Here is an 18,825-nt window from a genome sequence, read left to right as displayed (position 1 = left end):
TCCAATCTGGGCTTCCCAGGTGGCTCAGTGGTAAAGGATCTGCCTGCCAATGAAGGAAATTCGGGTTCGATTCCTGGATCGGGAAGATCCCCTGGAGAAGGAAATGGCAACCCACTCCAGTATTCTTGCCTGGGAAATCCCATGGACAGAGGAGCCTGGAAGCCTATACTCCATGGGGTTGCAAAGAGTCCAGCATGACTGAGCAACTCCACAACAACAAATCCAATCTGACTGGGGTCTGCATGAGAGATTAGGACACAGATACACACACACACAGAGAAATACATGTGGGAACAGAGTAAAGACAACGATCCACAAGCTGAGAAGAGAGCCCTCAAAAGGCAGCAACCTTGTTGACAGTTTGATCTTTGACTTGTAGCTTCTAGACCTACGAGAAGACACATATCTGTTACTGAACTCAGCCCGTCTGCGGTGCTCTGTCGTGGCAGCCCTAGCAGACTCGTCAGGAGGCTTTCACTTCACTGCCATGAATCTATAGATCCACAGCGAGAGAACCTGCCATTTGCGATTAACAAGATACACTAACAAGGTGTGAAATCTCATTTGTTTGCTTTGTTTTTAATACCCTGCGTAAAAGATGTTTTTAAAATTCAGATTTCTTACCTCTGAACCACGGACGTTTACCTATAATGTTTGCTTGAATCCTTTCCAATTATATAAGCTGTTAACTAGCTTTAACATGGTTTTAGTTTTTGTTACGTGTGTATGTGTGTGTTCAGTCATGTCTGACTTTTTGCGACCCCCAGGCACCTGTGTCCATGAGATTCTCCAGGCAAGAATAGTGGAGTGGGTTGCCATGCCCTCCTCCAAGGGATCTTCCCAACCCAGAGGGTAGAACCCACATCTCCTGGGGTTGGGGGAGACAGAAGGGGAATCCTTTGTGTGCAGAGAGGTCTTTTGCTCGGGGCTCTCTGACGACTCATCTCCCTCAGGTGGAACAAAAGGGATTGTCTGAGTTTTTGGCCACATGGTCGCCAGGGTTAGCTGTGGCTCTGTTGCAGAGATGAGTAGCTTCCCCGGGCAACGGCTTCCCAGCTCTGCCAACACTTCCCCTTCTCTCTGGCTTTCTCTGCACCGCTGTTCTCAGCTGAGGAGTTCCTACTGCTCCACCATCCTCCACAGGCCTCAGGACCCAGCATCACCAGCTGAGCTCACACTGGGTCCACTCAGGGAATCGACTAGATTTCTCTGCCCAGGTTTCGCCCAGCTGATTTAACATGATATTAAAGCAAATGTCCTGGGTCGGGAAGATCCACTGGAGAAGGGGTAGGCTACCCAAGCAAATGACTTCACTCAGCACTGTGTCTAGAGGGAAAGTAGATATTTTCCCCCCAGTTTATTTAAACCAATGACAGCACAGGCAGAAAGGTATCCAACCCGTCCACAGAGACTAGTAAACATCACACCTAAAGACTCAAAGTTGCTAAAATAAATCACAGGCTGCCTTACTTTTTCAGTCACACCATATTCTCCATGCTCACATCTGTTTTCACAGAATCTCAATGAAAACCTCCAGAAAGAAGACCCACATCAGGGGCAGTTCACTTCTCTGGCCTGACACACACACGTACACACACACACCCATCAACATGGGAAACAGCGCTCCCCACTCCACAGAATGGAAATCTGTCAGAAGACCCACCACGATTCTCTGTCTCAGGACTGTAAGCTGCAGACAGGTCCCAGTGACCTGAATCTTGGTAAAAGCCAAAATAAATTTAAGTTCCTTGATTCATGGTTGGACTTGGGATTTAACCTCAAGAATTAAGGTTAATTAAATAAGAAAATAATCCAAAGGAAAGAACAGTAGATCACAAATGTTTGTCGTTTTTGTTCACTCACTCAGTGGTGTCTGACTCTTTGTGACCCCGTGGATTGTAGCACACCAGGCTTCCCCGTCCTTCACTGTCTCCCGGAGTTTGTGCAAATTCATGTCCATTCAATTTTAATAATACCGAAATAAACATTTACAAATGTTTATTTTGGCATTATTTGGGAAGTGGTATAACAATCCCCAAATAGGAAAGTTACTAAACAAAGCAAGATACGTGTGCTTTAGGATATTATAGACTGATTTCTGGAATCACATAAATCAATAATCTGGAGGAGGGTGTAGCAACCCACTCCAGTATTCTTATCTGGGGTATCCCCATGGACCAAGGAGCCTGATGGGCTACAGTCCATGGGGATACAAAGTTGGACACAAGTGAAGCAACTTAGCATGCATGCATAAATCAATAAAATGGTATTACCTTAAAATAAATCAAAATATAGGAAGATTTGATAGAATTTCCCATGCATGTGCTAGGAATAAGGAGTTACTACACCCTACACCTCACTCACCGCCCCCACCCCCGCACACACACAAAATGCAACCTTTTGAATGAATGGCCTTGTTGTGTGAAAGCAGGGCTTGGGAAAGTCTGGGGCTGGTAGGTTGCAAGGCTCCCACAGGAACAGAAGAGTGTGGGCCACACGGCGGCCAAAAGCATCTGGCCTCTGGGAGGAGCCCTGGGAACGTCAGGCGTGTAAGACACAGCGAGGGAAGGTGTGTGGTGAGGGCGCACCACCATCTGTGCCACGCGTGATCCAGATGACCCGCTGGGCCTGTCGGGAGCTGTCCTTGCACGTATACAGAAAAGAGCAGCAGAGGAACCCGGTAAACAAAAGCAACTGGTTTGTTAGTTGATTATGGACTCATTTTTCCCTTTAGAATTTTTATTGGTATCACCGAAGAGGAAATATTTCAAACATATTTCAGTAGACTTTTAAAGAGCGCACATGCTGGTTGATAGAAACACTATGCATCCTATTTATTATCTGGATCAGAAAGAGATTCTCAGGAGATGTGGAGAGAAGAGAACCCTCCTACACTGTTGGTGGGAACGTAAGTTGTTGCACCCACTGTGGATAACAGTGGGCTTCCCCGGTGGCTCAGCAGTAAGGAATCTGCCTGCAATGCCGGAGCCACAGGAGCTGCAGGTTCGATCTCTGGGTCCCGAAGATCCCCTGGAAGAGGGCATGGCAACTCACTCCAGTACTGTTGCCTAGAGAATCCCATGGACCGAGGAACCTAGCAGGCTGCAGTCCACAGGATCGCAGAGAGTCTAACACAACTGAAGCAACCTAAGACAGCCCGTGGATAACAGTATGGCAATTCCTCAAAACCTAAAAGCAGACTTGCCTGATGATAGCAATCCCACTCTTGGGCATATATCCAGAAAAGAACTCTAATTCAAAAAATACATGCACCCCTATGTTCATAGAAGCACTATTCACAACAGCCAAGACACGGAAGCAATCTAAATTGGCAGATGAGTGGGTAAAGAAGATGTGGTACATATATACAGTGGAATACTACTCAGCCATAAAAAGAATGAAATAATGCAATCTGTAGCAACATGGATAGACCTAGAGATCACAATACTAAGTAATTCAGAAAGAGAAAGACAAATACCATAGGATATCACATATGTGGAATCTAAAATATGACACAAATGAACTTATCTACAAAATGGAAACAGACTCACAGACACAGAAATCACACTTGTGGTTGCCAAGGGGGAACAGGATTGGGGGAGGGACAGGTTGGGAGTTTGGGATTAGTAGATGCAAACTATTATATAGAGAGTGGTTAAACAACTAGGTCCTACTATATAGCACAGGGAACTTCAGTATCCTGTGATAAACCATAATGGACAAGAATATGAAAATATATATGTGTGTATATATATTTATATATAACTGAATCACTTGGCTGTACAGTAGAAAAAACACAACACTGTAAATCAACTATACCTCAATAAGATAAATTTAAAAAAAAAAAGGGACTCCCAGAAGGAGGGACTTTTGAGACATTCAGTAGCCAGGGAAGAGTCCTGCTTTCATTTATCAACCCTCTTAACACCTCCTGCCTCCTTTTCTTTCAAGAAAAATGACACCTCCACAGACATCTTGTCCTCACCCACTGCTGCTTTATGTCCCCTTCGTCATTCCCCAGCCACACCACAGCTCAGGTTTAATGTGGCCCCCTTTGTCGGATCCAAACAGCTGCTTTTCCTCAGGATACAGGACAGACTGTGTCTGGGGCAAGTTCCCTTCGTAGCCTTCCTTTAGTGACATTCCTTTGGAGAAGCCCAGGGTACACTTGGTGGTCATGAGGGTCAAGGGTTGCTTCCTACAACTTAAATAGTCCCCTTCCCTTTAAAAAATCTGACATGGAAACGAAGAGTAATTTAATAAGTTTCTCTTGGGTTTGCTGCTAATAGCTGAACCCTGGGAGAATGATAATGCGGCCAGAAGCATCATTGCCGTAGAGCACTTGTTAATGATAATATTAATAAAATGCAAACAAATGACTCACTCAGTAAATATTTACTGAGACCTGCAATGGGTAGTGACAGAGCTGGGGTGAGGATCAGGTGCTAACTCTGGGTGATGCCCTTTTCTCAGCTTAGGAAGACCGCAAAGCTTGCACTCTGCACACTTGCAGTCAGGTTGGGTGCCTAAAGTTCCCCATCTTCCTCAACCCTCCCTGGAGGCTGTAGTTCCCACAGACATCACCTGGCCCTCTACCCCGCCCCCTTGTGTGCGCCTACACTTCCATTTGGTTTTTATTTCCATATATTTAGCTACAAATAAAAAGCTCTCCCTTGGAGAAAATGTTTCAGCAATTGTGTTGCCAACTTTGAACTTGTTTCTCTTAAGCCATCAGCCTTTCTCTGTTCCCCACTGTGAAATTGACTAAAACACAGCTTGAAGTTGACAGGTTTTTGTATAGAGACCGGACATAGCATTAAAAATGTCTGAGATTTTTGTTCCCTCTTTTAACACATGGCATCTTCCAGAGCATCTATTTCTTCATATTATTATCATCATTGTTCACCAAAAGTTTTTGTTATCCAAAAAGATTATTCAGAACTAGTAACTGTATTCAACCAATTGTGCTCAAATAGAGCTCTCCTAGGGGAATGACTTATACCCTAGATGCAATATTAAAACTCTCTGTTGAAGAATAAAATAAGTTAAAAATAGATTCTTCTTTGTTCACTGGAGTTTATTCAACCCGTAGCACATTTCTTGGTCAGAAATGGCAGGCTATTGACCCTCCTCTGCTCAGAGACAAAAAATACAGGAGGGGACACAGAGCTTTAAAAATAGCATCTGTGGCAGAAGCAGATGTATACCCGCGTGTTGTGTCTTATTCAACTCCATGTCCACCAAGCCAAACCCAATGCCTGGCTCAGAGCAGATGCTCAATAAGTGTTTGTCAAATAAACCCATGAGCGAGAAGATCCTTTGCTCTGGCATCAGCTCTTTGTTGGAAGAAGGGATGGTGGTCAGAGGGGTTCAGTCAATAGCCTTACCACATTTGTGATCATGGGCAGCTGAAGATAGCAGAGGATCATATTTCAAAAGAAGCCCCCATGGCTCTACAGGGAAAGAACCCATCTGCCAAGGCAGGAGATGTTGGAGACAGGAGTTTGATTCCTGGGTGGGGAAGATTCCCTGGAGGAGGAAATGGCAACCCACTCCAGTATTTTTGCCTGGAACATCCCGTGAACAGAGGAGCCTGGCGGGCTGCAGTCCATGGGGCACCTCACCCTACAACCTGCACCCTGCAGAGTCAGCCTCAGGAGGCCTCTGTCTAGACGTGAGAACCCTCTGAAACTATGTCCACAGAAAGTGCTGGGTGCCCTCCAGAGCTTTGGAGGCCTGAGTCTCCCAGGACTGCCTCCGGAGTCTATGCAGCAGCTCTCATAGCAGCACCCAGCAGCGCAGATGACTAGCAGCTTACCTGTACACTTTGGCTTCCAAAACTAGGTCTCCAGCCAGACGGCTTTCCTGGATCTCAAACCATTTCACATTTTCTCTTGAACATCAACCCAGGGGCACTGTATAGAAATGCCAAATTCAAGCCGTAGACTTTTCTCTGAACCATGCGCTACATCATCTTGTGGGCCCCAATACCAGACCAATTCTTTGTATTTGCCAAGGGTACCCCGTTCTCCTTCCATACTCAACTCCCCACGTTTCCTCAACACCTCCACACTTTGGTGAGTGGCATTTCCAGTGCCTGAGATCTCCTTGCACCTTTATCTTTCTTGGAAAACTGTTCATCCTTCAAGAACTCGCTCCGTATCACTCCCTTTCCTGACCTCTCCTCGCTCCTCTGGCGTGGAGTGAGCTTCCAGAGAGCTTGGTTCAGGGGTTCAACTAGTACTTGTCATTTATCTATGAGCTTAGTTGTTACCTCTTGACTGTGACTGTCACACCCACCCCCACACCCCCCAAGAGTTCTCAAAGCCAAGTGAACATCAAAATCATCTGGGGAACTTTTGAAACAGAAATTCCCAGGCCTCACACCTGGAGATTCAGACTCAATAGGTCTGGGGTGGAACCCAGGGATGCTGAATCTCTAAATGCTCCTGAGGAGGACTTCTCTGGTGATCCAGTGGTTAAGAATCTGCTTGCCAATGCAAGGGACACAGGTTCAATCCCTGGTCCAGGAAGACACCATGTGCTGCAGAGCAACTAAGCCCGAGGGCCATGACTGTTGAAGCCCTGTCACCCTAGAGTCGATGCTCTGCACCAGGAAAAGGCACCGCAGTGGGAAGCCCACACCCCGCGACTAGAGAGCAGCCCCCACTCTCTGCAACTAGAGAAAGCCCGCATGTAGCAATGAAGACCCAGTGCAGTCAAAAGCAAATAAATCAAAAAAATTGTAAATAATAATAAAAGCTCCTGAGGGGATTCTGGAGCTCAGCCATGTGTGGGAACTTCATCCTAGGTGATAGCTCCTATGTTTTTTTCCCAAACTGTTTATCCATTTCATGTATCTGTTCTTCTAAACATTGCGAGGCAGGAGGTGAATTTTAAGATGCGGAATAAAGGCCTTAGGCACAGGCAGGACACTCCACAATCGTTTTGCTAGAAAACTATAAAGGAATAGCTCCAAAACCACAGCCGCTGCTGGCATAACATGCAACTTAGAGGACGGGATGTGTCAGAGGAGAAGTGCTCATTGCAACCAAGGAGGAATGTCTGTGAGGTTACTCCTGGACGGTCCCCAGTGGACAAGCACACCCTTGATCCTGTATCCTTTCTTCTGCAGCAGGTGGCAGAGCATCAGTTTGTAGTAGCAGATCCATCTTTGGTGGGAACGTGGGTGAGCTGATGAACAGATGTCCAGTGGACACTGAAGGAAAGCAAGCTGTTCTAAACCACTGAGAGACTGAGAGGGTCCTGAAAGAGAATCGCGAGTTAGTTCAGAGTCTGGAAATAGGTGGCAGAATTGAACCCCATATCCAGTTCCAGAGAGCCTTGGCTGCCCTGAGGTGTGGCCTGTGTGCTCAGCCACGTCTGATTCTTTTGCAGCCCTGTGGGCTGTAGCCCGCCAGGCTCCTCTGTCCGTGGGACTCTCCAGGCAAGAATACTGGAGTGGGTTGCCATGCGCTCCTCCAGGGGACCTTCCCAACCCAGGGATCCAACCCATGGCTCTTCTATTTCCCACATTGACAGGCAGATTCTTTACCACAAGCGCCACCTGGGAAGCCCCACCCTGGGAAGGAAATTGCATCTAATTTCTGATAGATTCTCTCTTCTCCCTGTGCATTTCTTCCCCATCTCTCCCACTTCCTCAAAGACTTTAATAGACCAGTAGCTTTTCCAGCCTTCCCCAAACCCATATCAAGTGTCTTCAAAGCCCACGAGAATAACCTGGCTCAACATCAGGGGCCTGTATGTGACCTGGAAATGGATCCAGCTGTCCAAAAGGTAGAAGAAGGTCTCTGAATCCACCCTGGGCAGGGAAGCTGACCGAATTCAAAATACAATTTCAGAAAGGTGAGAAAAACGTTGAATTGGAGATGAGAGTGATTGGTCCTCCCCCACAGAGGAAGGAGATTTGTCCCTCCCACGGCATCATCTCTGTCAGAGGCAGTCAGTGCAGCTCCCTGCAAGGCTCCCCTGCCGTCTGGCAGCACTTGGAGCCCCTTGGGGACTCTGTTTAGGAGCCACTTAAATTCATAATTCAAATTCAAGAGCATTTTCAATGTAAAAAGAGTAATGCTTGATTTGATTTGATTGCCTTGGGCTTACAGGGGAAAGGGAAGTAGGGAGGGGAGAGAGTCTGCACTTCCCCCACGAACAGGGACAGCTGCTGCTGGTGGGGAACATGCCCAGGGCATCGCTTTTCCATGTAATTACTCCCAGGCAGGAAAATAAAAGCAATCCACATCTTCTCCCCAACCTGCCAGCAACCTCCCCAGCCTTGCACCTCAGGAAACAAGGTCTTTGCCGTTGGGCAACTTGACAGGCTGTCCCACAACAAACATCAGCTGTCACAGGCAGAGTGCAAGGAGAAGGAAAACCTCCAGGGCCAAGTAGAAGCAATCAGGAGAGTTCAAATGAGCCCACCAAGGGACCTCCAGACAAGCATAAGGGAGCATCAGGGGGAGATGAGGGCCCAGCAGATGGCTCTCCGGGGTCTGCCTGTGGTTCAATGTCTGTGTTCACATGGAGAATTCATGGACTGTTTCTACACACAGATCTCACCTCGTTGGAAAAACAGTGGCAAGATGAGAGCAAAAATAGACACGTCTATGAAATTTGTTTTTCTATTTCTGACTTACCTTGTTGTATGGTAGAAGCCAACACAATATTGTAAATTAAAGAGAAGAAAAAAAAATTTTTTTTTAATAGACACATCTAATCCAATAGCACTGAAATCTTCAACCAACATAAAGTAACATAACAATCCTAGAACCCTCCAAAGGTCCCCAGCTGGTCTGCCCCCCAGACTCAAGTGGAGATGAAAGCAGGGTGAAAGTGTCCATGTGGGTGGAGAGCCTGGTGGCTTCCCCCGCCCCCTTGCCACCTGCAGACACTAACGTGGCCTGGCCAGGGCCACGTGACTTCCTGGACACCCACCCAGTTCGTTAATTGGTACCACGTAGCCCTGAAACCCTGGTTACAGCTGGCTGGACCATGAAGACATGCTTGACTCAAGAGCAGCCTGGCTCAGGGACCCTGCCCAATAGGCACAACTGTGACCTAATTAAGCTGATCCAATCTCATTGCTTAGACCTTTCGAGACCCCAACATTATTAAAAATTAGTAAGAAGCAAGAAATAGCAGTTGGTAGAGGGAATAAAAGACATTCTGTTTACCAAATATGCAAACCAAGTTCATATCTAACCACCGGAGTATCAAAAAAATTATTTTAGAAATAACTGCTATTTTATTTTATAAAAAATTCATCATCATGGAGGAAAAATATCAGAACTTTTCCTAGATTTATTTATATTTATCTTATGAAACTCTCTGTGGCATTTACTTTGAAATTCGGATCAGGAGAGGGAGGGCAGCCTACACATTTTCTGGTCTAAAATGTCTTAATGTGAGCCTGGAAAACTACAAAGAGAAGCAGCAGGAAGAAGCCCCAAAGCAGTAGGAGCCCAGGGTAGGAGAGAAGCAAGCATCAAGTAGCCAGAAGGCAGGAGGAAGAGGTGCACACCAGAGACTCGCCGAGGCCCCGTCGTGACCGGGCTGCAGAGAGGGGATGCAGCTCCCGGAGGAAGCCTCCTGAAATCCCTGCGGTGCCCAGAGTTGCTGCAGGGGCCTCAGCGTGGCCCACAGCTCCCCTTTCCTCACATAGCCTTACCGCAACTCTTTATCTCCTGAACTTGAGTTTTGTCTTTGCTTCTTGAAACCTAAAAAACCTAACTAAGGCATCATATTAGCAAATATAAGAAATATATGCAGATACCACAATCAAAGCCAAAGGTGAGAAGCTTTAAACGGAGCGGACAGGTTACTATGATTTGTGTGGTTCAGTTGAGAGGCTTAATTCAAGAAGAGCATTGAGTCGAAAGACAAATACTGAAGCACATAGAGTACCTTTAGAAGAGGTATCAGAGGCCAGGACAAATACATGTGAACCCATGTCTTAAATGGGCAACAAGCAGGAAGCTAGGGGTGTACCATCAGAAGAAGAGAAAGTTCAGGGGGCTCATGGTAGACGCTGTCCTGTGTCAGAGGACTGTCAAGAGGAGGAAGGATTGGAGCTGCTTCCTGTGCTAAGGGAGAGAAATAGGAACAGGGAGAGTAAAGCTTTTATTTCAATAATTAGAGAAGCTGTTCAAAAATCTGAGTTTTTCAGAAGATGGGTGGTCTACTTTAAAAGGCAGTGAGTTGTTTGTCATTGAAAATGTCTAAAGGGAAAAATGACTGTGCTTTGGCAGCAATATTTTAAAGAGAAAATTTTAAAAATCATCTCAATTATGAGAATGTGCGAGAGACAGGCCCCTTCCATCCATGACCTTTCCTATGTAAGGAGCACAAACTCTGGAGCCTCATTACTCAGGCTTGTATCCTGGATGATTAAAAATTAAATCTAAGTCCTGAAACCATAAGACTTTTTAGAAGAAACATGGGTCTTTGACATCATTCTTAGAAACTTTTTTTTTTTTTCATGCTATCTCCTCAGGCAAGGAAAACCAAAGCAAAACTAAAGAAATGGGACTACTTCAGACTAAAAAGCTTCTGCCTAGTGAAGGAAACTATCAACAAAATGATAAGACAGGCTAGTGAATGAGCAAAGAGATTTGCAAATCACATACCAGACAAGGGGTTAATACCTAAAATATACAAAGAACTTACACAACTTAACATCAAAAATAAACAACCTGATCAAAAAGACACTTGAAAAGATGCTTAGCATTACTAATCATAAGGGAAATGCAAATCAAAACTACAGTGGGATATCACCTCACATCTGTAAGAACGACTATTATCAAGAAGACAAACAATAACAACTGCTAGTGACAATGTGCAGAAAAGGAAACCCTCATGGACTGTGGGTGGGATTGTATTAAATTGGTGCAGCCACTGTAGAAAACAGCCTAGATTGTTTGGGAAATTCCCCCCAAAATTTAAAAATTGAATTATCACCACACAAACCAGCAGTTTCACTTCTGGGTAATTTTTTTCAACAAAAAATAAAAACACTAATTTGATAAGATATATGCACCCCAATGCTCATTGTAACATATACAATGACCAATATATGGCAGCAACATGTCTATCAATAAATGAATAGATAAGGAAAACATGGTTAATAATGGAATATTATTAACCATAAAAAACAACGAAATCTTGCCATTTATGACAACATGGATGGGCCTAAAGGGTAACATAGTAAGTAAAATAAGACAGAGAAGGACAAACACTGTCTGGTTTCACTTACATGTAGAATCTAAGAAGCAAAGCAACTTAACAAACGGAACAAAACAGAAGCAAATGTATAGAATACAGAGAACAACTTGGCAGTTGCCAGAGGAAAGAGGGTGGGGAGGTTCAGTGAAATAGCTGAAGGGAGATTAAGAGATACAAATTTTCAGTTACAAAATAAATAAGCCATGGGGATGTAATATACAGCATAGGAAATATAATCAATAATATTGTAAAAATTTTGTGACAGGTGGTAGCTAGACTCATGATGGGGACCATTTTGCAATATATAAAAAATATCCAATCTCTATGCTGTACAGCTGAAATTAATCTAATACTATAAGTCAATTATATTGAATGCTTCAATATTTAAGAAGGGAAAAAAGATTATAACAGATGAATGCAGGGAATCAGCACTCTGCTGTGATGCATGTTAGAGGGGCCAGTGAAGACAGGGTGAAATGCTTGCCTATGGCCCAAATCCTTAGGAAAAGAAACAGTCCTTATTTCCCTGGGGAAAATGCAAACGACTGATGCAATTCCTTCTTACCACAAAGAGGAGGAGAATAGAGGATAGGTAAGAATCTCTGCTTAATATCTCAGATTTTTAACCAAAAATAAAAAGACTGACCATTTTTACAGACAAAAGAAGTCTATGTAATGCTTTAGTCATGTAGCCTCAATATAATTATCTATTCCATTTCTCTGCACCCTCCTCAAAAATTAAATTTCTTACTTTTCTCATAGTCAATTTTGCATCCGAGTAATAAGATCACGTCGATAACTGAAACTAATATATAAAGCCCCAAATTTCATTTTAGTGAAAAATATCCAATTTCCTCAGCAAATCTTTAGTAGCCAGCATATCTTCTGATGGGTTGGACTAAAAGGAAACCAGAGATTAAAACAGACATGAAAGATTCAAATCATACCCCTCCTGAGCTTTCAGCTCCCACGTAAGAGTCTTCTGGCTAGGAGGTTTATTAATCAGGTTAAGCTGGACTGTTCTAACAAAGTATTACAAACCTCCAAATCTCAGTGGCTTAACATGACTGCAATTTATTTCTCCAGTCATTTAAAGCCAACACAGACAAGCAGTTCCCCAAGGTAACTTATCTCCCACATGGTGACTTAGAGATACAGACTCCCTCCATTGTGATTTCAGGATTGTGGAACAAAGCAAGAGAAAAGGTAAAGAGCTCATACTGCCTATGATTAAAAGAAGCACATCTCTCTTCTATTCACTGGTAACCAAAACCAGAGACATGGTTTTCAACCTCACTTCAAAGAGGCTCAGCAAAGTAGGGGAGCACATGGGATATGAGGGAGCATTACTGCCTCTTTTGGAGTGTACAATTCTCACCAAAATCAAACTTAGGTCAGGGATAGTCAGATGGCTTGGGAATTCAACCTCAGGCTGACACAGGTATCCTGGTCTCAACATTCCACAGTTTAAGAATTTTTTACTTGTCTATGTTTAAAACATGTCAGTTTTCCCCATAAAGAGAGAACACCCTGGCATTTGAATAAAATGTTAAGGAAAAGCACCCCAAGCCCCAGTTTTGCAGAAGATGGAGCTTAAAAGATGGCAACAAAATCAACACTGTTCTTATCAGACTTGGTCCAAGATTTGGAAAATATCATAGTCTGGACACCATACACATAAGCCCATCATTGGGCATAGATCATGTAATTAACAAGCATTTTCAAATTATATGCACCACAAAGCATAGCTTAGCTTTTCCATTGTTCCACAATTTTTGTCCTAAAATGTTGCTGTCTCCAAAAAACGTTCATGTTCATTTTTTGGTGAAACCAGGTCTATTTCTCTGTAGGAGAAGGGTATTTTTGTTGTTGTTTTCTTTTCCTCGGGGCTGAGTATATAGAACTTCTGAGTGCATCACCCTCACTGTGCAATCTTTTGCTGCCAGTTTCTATGTGGAAATACACACCATGACTTTTTTCTAGTAGTTGTTGTTCTTAGAAAAGCCTCCAGGCCCTAGTACATGTATAGGAGAATGGCATTCAGGAAAGAGAATCACAGTAATAAATCTGATTTATGAAAGATATATGACTGAGAAATATGAAATCATCCTAATAGCCCCAGAAGTGGTAACTTTGCAGATATTTTTCCTTTCTTTCTTTGTAGATGGCAATTAGTGACCTCTAGGTTTCTTTCCAGTATTCACTGACTCTTTGACACCATTCTACCCAACCACCTCTGCCGTCACCTTGGACAACAGGAGTCTGCTCATCCAACAGGAGGGCTCCTGTCTCCACAACTTCCTGGGCTTCAGTTGTCTTATTAGGCTTTATCCACTTCATTTATATAGGTGTAGCCCAAGTCCTATCTCCTCTATCCCCAATAATTCAAGGACCCAAATTTAAACTCTAAGATTCCAGTCCTTAAGTATGATTTCCTGTCTTTAGAGTACACTCAATCTCTCAATCCCTATGCCCACTTTTCACATTTTTTAGCATCCAGTCCTTTGGCCTTAGGAGGTAGTGAGCTGCTTATTTCTGTGGATGTTTAGGAAGAAGAAGGATGATCCCCTGTCAAGGACATGACAGAGGCCTACCTTGACCTTTTGAGAAAGTCATGTTGCCCTAGAATGTGGAGGGATACAGAATTCAAGGACATATTGCAACTGTGATTTTTTTTTTTTTTTTTTTTTGGAGTGCAGCTGTGATTTAAATTCTAGTAGCTGCAGGGACCTGACCTTCCAATGAGTTTTTAATATTTAAATGACCAAGGTTAAAAATTAGGCACTAAATAAGGACAAAATAATTAAAGTGTTAATTACTGAAAAACCTTAGCAGAATTAAGAAACCATGTATGTTAATTTAAATAAGCTGAGCAATAGGGGTGAGGGGTTAAGAGGAACAAACTGTTATGTATAAAATAGACAAGCTATGAGGATATGTTGTCCAACACAGGGAATATAACCACTATTTTATGATAATATAAATAGTGTATGACTTTTAAAACTGCACACAGGGCTTCCCTGGTGGCTGAGACGGTAAAAAATCTACCTGCAGTGCAGGAGACCCAGGTTCAATCCCTAGGTCCGGAAGATTCCCTGGAGAAGGGAATGCTACCCACTCCAGTATTCCTGCCTGGAGAATTCCATGGATGGAGGACCCTGGTGGGCTACAGTCCATGGGGTCACAAAGCTTCGGACATAACTGAGTAAACTAACACTTTCACTTTTTTCACATGTAACTGATAATAGTATGTCAACTATACTTCAATAAGATAGACAAACAGATATAAATAGATAAAGCTGAGTTGACTGAACTCAAATGAACTGAAAGCTGAGTTATGTTACAGTTAGTACCTTGCAAATGCAAAAAACGATGATACCCAAGAGTCTGTAATTAAGGTAATACCTAATTTACAGAAGGAAAATGGTGCTGCTCAAGAATCATAAACAGTGTTTAGGGCCATAACATCTGCCTTAAATCCAGTATACTGAGGTGAATTAGAACTTGCCTCAGCTTTTAACTCCAATTTAGATCAGACTTAATTAGAAAATGTCTTTGTTGTAATAAGAAAAGAACACAAGAAAAAGAATCCTATATGGAATGGAAATATATACATGACACACACCAACATACTTGCTTGTAAATATCTGAAGAGCGCATCAGTCACTTCAGCAGAGAGGAAGTGCGAAGGAGATGTGGAGACTTAATTGTATCTTTACATAGCTTTGGAAAGTTGAACCATACACAAGGTTAATTTTTAAATTTTTCATCAAATAATAGTTGCATGTGCGTAAAAATATTGAATAATACAGATATTGAATAGTACAGATTTCATGATAAACAGTCTCCTCAGGAGGAACCACTTTCTCCCAATATTGTTCATAGTTCTTCTGATGGTTACTTTGATATCTCTAAACAATACACTTTTGATATTTTCTTGATTTACTAATTTTCTGTATTAACTATTCTTCTCAAAAATGAGCTCACTTACATTGTCCCATCTCCATTCTGCCCAGCATAGTCATATTACTACTTTTTGGTCTTTTGTTGTTCCTTTTCTTGGCTTAAATAAAGTTTGCCCCCTCCTTATCCTACCAACAGTAGAAAATAGATAATATCTTTCAGCTCCCTACTGGTACTTACAGACTGATCATAAACCTTTATATTTTCACATTTGAAAATAAAAAAGAAAGAACAAGAATCCTAAAGTTGCCAACTAAGTGAAAGCAGAGCAACAGGTCAAACACGTTCACAAACTTGTGACCGATCTGAAACCTGTCAATGGTCATCTCCAGACTGCCAGGATGGAAACACTCCTGCAGAGAAATTCTAAGCATTTATTGGACTTGGGATTATGGCCTTAGTATTCTTACACTGTCATCAAGGCAATCATCTGTCTTTTTTAGCTTGAGAGATCAAATAAGAGGATATTTTATGCATCAGAGAATCACATCTCAGACATTGGTTTCCAATTGATAAAATCAAAGAACCATATGTTAGAAGAGATGTTATAAGAGACCTTCAAAACTCCTGGGACAATCTAATGTAACTATGGAATTATTTTTCTTTTCCTTGAGGAATAAAAGGAAGTTAATAAGACCATAACTATTGCTCGTAAGCTATTTACAAGAAGATCTATGTGCCTCCTTTCCAGAAGATGAATACACTGCAAGGGGAGAAAATATAACATCTGCCACAAACTTTGCTCAAAGCTCTGCATTAGAACTTCCCTGGTGGTCCGGTGGTTAAGAATCCACCTGCTAATGCAGGGGACAGATTCAATCCCTGGTCCAGGAAGACTCCACACATCACGAGGCAACTAAGCTTGTGCACCAGAACCACTGAACCTGCCCTCTAGAGCCCACGTGCCACGACTACTGAGCCCACAGGTCACAGTTACTGAAGCCTGCAAGCCTAGAGCCTGTGCACCACGGGAGAAGACGCCGCAATCAGAAGCTACGCGCCGCAACTGGAAGAGCAGCCCCCGCTTGCTGCCACTAGAGAAAGCCCACTTGTAACAATGAAGACACAGCACAGCCATAAATAAATAAACATATACTTGTTTAAGAAGCTTCTGTGTTAGAAGACTGTGCTAACTTGCTTCCTATGGTTCTTCTAGAGGACAGAAAGACTCTCACCTCCCATCGTCCTGAGTGAATTAAGAGAATTATTGTTGACAGACACAATGGACCCAAGATTTCTGCTCTGAATAAAGTCCAAGAAAAGAACCAGACCATCTTGCCATCACTACTGTTTTCTACTGAAATACCTACCGCATTTCTGCCGAAGACGAGAGAACTATGAGCAAAACCTTTCTTCTATATCCCATCACCAAGCTCTGCCACCTTGAGTTCCAGAGCTATTCACATCTTTAAATCTCACTTTTGACAGGAAACTCAAAGCAAGGTAAACAAAATAAGATTATTTCCTAGCACTGTATTTGATAGCAAAAAATGGGTAGACAAAACCCTTTGACTTAAAGAGTCCTAAACTGTCCATCTCATCGCAAGGAAAATGATATCAATAACTGCTAATAACCCTCTAGAGACATCCTCTAACCTGGGAAAAGTCCTATGACACTTTATTCAATGGTTGGCTGGACAAGTAACTGCTAAGCTTCCTGGCAACCCCAGAGCATTACATGAGTGCTTATTATGTAGCTGGCTCCCTATATAGCGCTGAAATAATATCCCATGCAAAAGTTCAAAGGGGAGGAAAGGAGATGCAGTGAGAATAGTTTTAGCATTCCCACAGAGGGGAAGCTGATCTTTATCATCTGATGTGCAATCAGACACTGGATGGATTTAGTCCACATCTTTACTTTTCAACAAGAATCCTAACTTGATGTTTAAGAGCTGCCACTGTTACTATTGGTGGTTTTAATCCCCCTTTAAAAATATGTATAGGTGTTGCGTGAAAGGAGAGAAGGTTAGCGTTCCCCTTGACAAGGATGGAAGAGGTCCTCAGGCCTGGCAACACGCATATGGTTAAGTCACTACCACCTACTTTGTAGCATCTAACCACTGTTTTTTGTTTTGTTTTGCGCAAATAGGAACTGAAAGGGTAAACTTATCAAACCCATTAAACCTGTAAAAAAAAATGTATAGAACTTTGTTAGGTAATTTAAACCTGAAAACAATTTGTAAAATCCTTCTGTTGTTTTATACCATGGTCTGTCTGTCACTAAGTCATGTCTGACTCTTGTAACCCCATGGACTGTAGCCTGCCAGGCTCCTCTGGCCAGGCAAGCCTGCCTTGCCAGGCAAGAATACTGGAGTGGGTTGTTATTTCCTTCTCCAGGGGATTTTCCCAACCCAGGAATCGAACCCGGGTCTCCTGCTTTGCTGGTAGATTCTTTACCAACTGAGCCATCAGGGAAGCCCTCGTATTTATACCATGGAATACTAAGTAAATACCAAGCTGTTCAAATGAAATAAATCGGGGGAAATGTATCTAGCTTGTCAGATTTGCTTAGCCACCCCCATTATGACCAAAAATTCTTCAGGAAAATTACACAAGACAAGCTAGTTTGAAACTAATGTCACAGGGGAAAATGGCTCTAAATAAGTTGCATTTTAAAAGAAAAATAATGAAGCCACTAGCTTAAAAGCAAAATCAATTTTAAAAGATAGAGATCCAATAGGGACTACTCTGCATTTAAAATGACTAAACTCTTTCATTTAATGCAAGCCAGGTATGATGTTTACACAAACCATTACAAGTTGCTGGAATATATGAAATCCTAAGGAATCCAATAACACACGCTGTGGGATGAATCACACAAAGCTTCTGAATATAAAGTAACAGAGACAACCCAAATTTGAGATTTGAAAACTTAAAAAATGAGATCTGACATCTTTGATAGCAGTGCTTGTATTAATAATGGCACTTTGAAGTCTGTATGAAAAAGAAAATAAATAAGCAAGTCCATGTAATTTTACAATGCATGTACCCATTAACAAGCTACCCTAACAAGCTGATGGCAGCAAATGGTACCTAAAGGGTGTCTGCCCCAAAGCCTGGGATGAGGAGGGTTTATGGCTTCCTGTCTCCCAACCACACGAAGTTGCCTTGGTGACTTTCTGTCTCAAACTGGTTTGCTCTCCAAAAATACAACAAGCCAGATGCCTGTGGGTTCGGGTATGTCTAATTGAGCCACACTGAGCACCAAATGACCTAGAAATGTTTAATCTAGCTTTTGTCAAAACAAATTACTGGGATGTTCTCCTGCCCCTTAGGGACTAATTTATAACTGGATCCCAAGTTCTATGCAATGCTGTGGGCCAAGGTGATGCCCCCCCTTCACCCTGCACGCAGAGTCTCTGGGTATGATGCTCTGATAGGAAGAGGAACCACTCTAACATCGTGAGACTAAGAGGATGGCGCTCCCCAGGTGGCTCAATGGTAAAGAATCTGCCTGCCCATGCAGGAGGTGCAAGAGATGCAAGGAGACACAGGAGATGTGGGTTCCATCCCTGGGTTGGGAGAGCCCCAGGAGAAGGGAATGGCTACCCACTCCAGTATTCTTGCCTGGAGAATTCCATGCATAGAGGAGCCTGGCAGGCCATAGTCTATGGGATCGCAAAG

At 43.0% G+C, this 18,825-nt stretch overlaps 1 non-coding gene across 1 annotated transcript; it reads left to right on the top strand.

Annotated features, from left to right (window-relative positions):
• Positions 1 to 17,144: 17,144 nt before the first annotated feature.
• Positions 17,145 to 17,270, top strand: LOC122445687. Its single transcript, XR_006270642.1, has one exon. It is a non-coding gene; the product is annotated as a U6atac minor spliceosomal RNA (small nuclear RNA).
• Positions 17,271 to 18,825: the final 1,555 nt, after the last annotated feature.

This window comes from Cervus canadensis, chromosome 7 (genome assembly GCF_019320065.1).
Source record: "Cervus canadensis isolate Bull #8, Minnesota chromosome 7, ASM1932006v1, whole genome shotgun sequence".
Taxonomy (NCBI): Eukaryota; Metazoa; Chordata; class Mammalia; order Artiodactyla; family Cervidae; genus Cervus; species Cervus canadensis.
The sequence above is the reverse complement of the archived record's forward strand: the minus strand, read 5'-3'. Positions and strand labels throughout refer to the sequence as shown.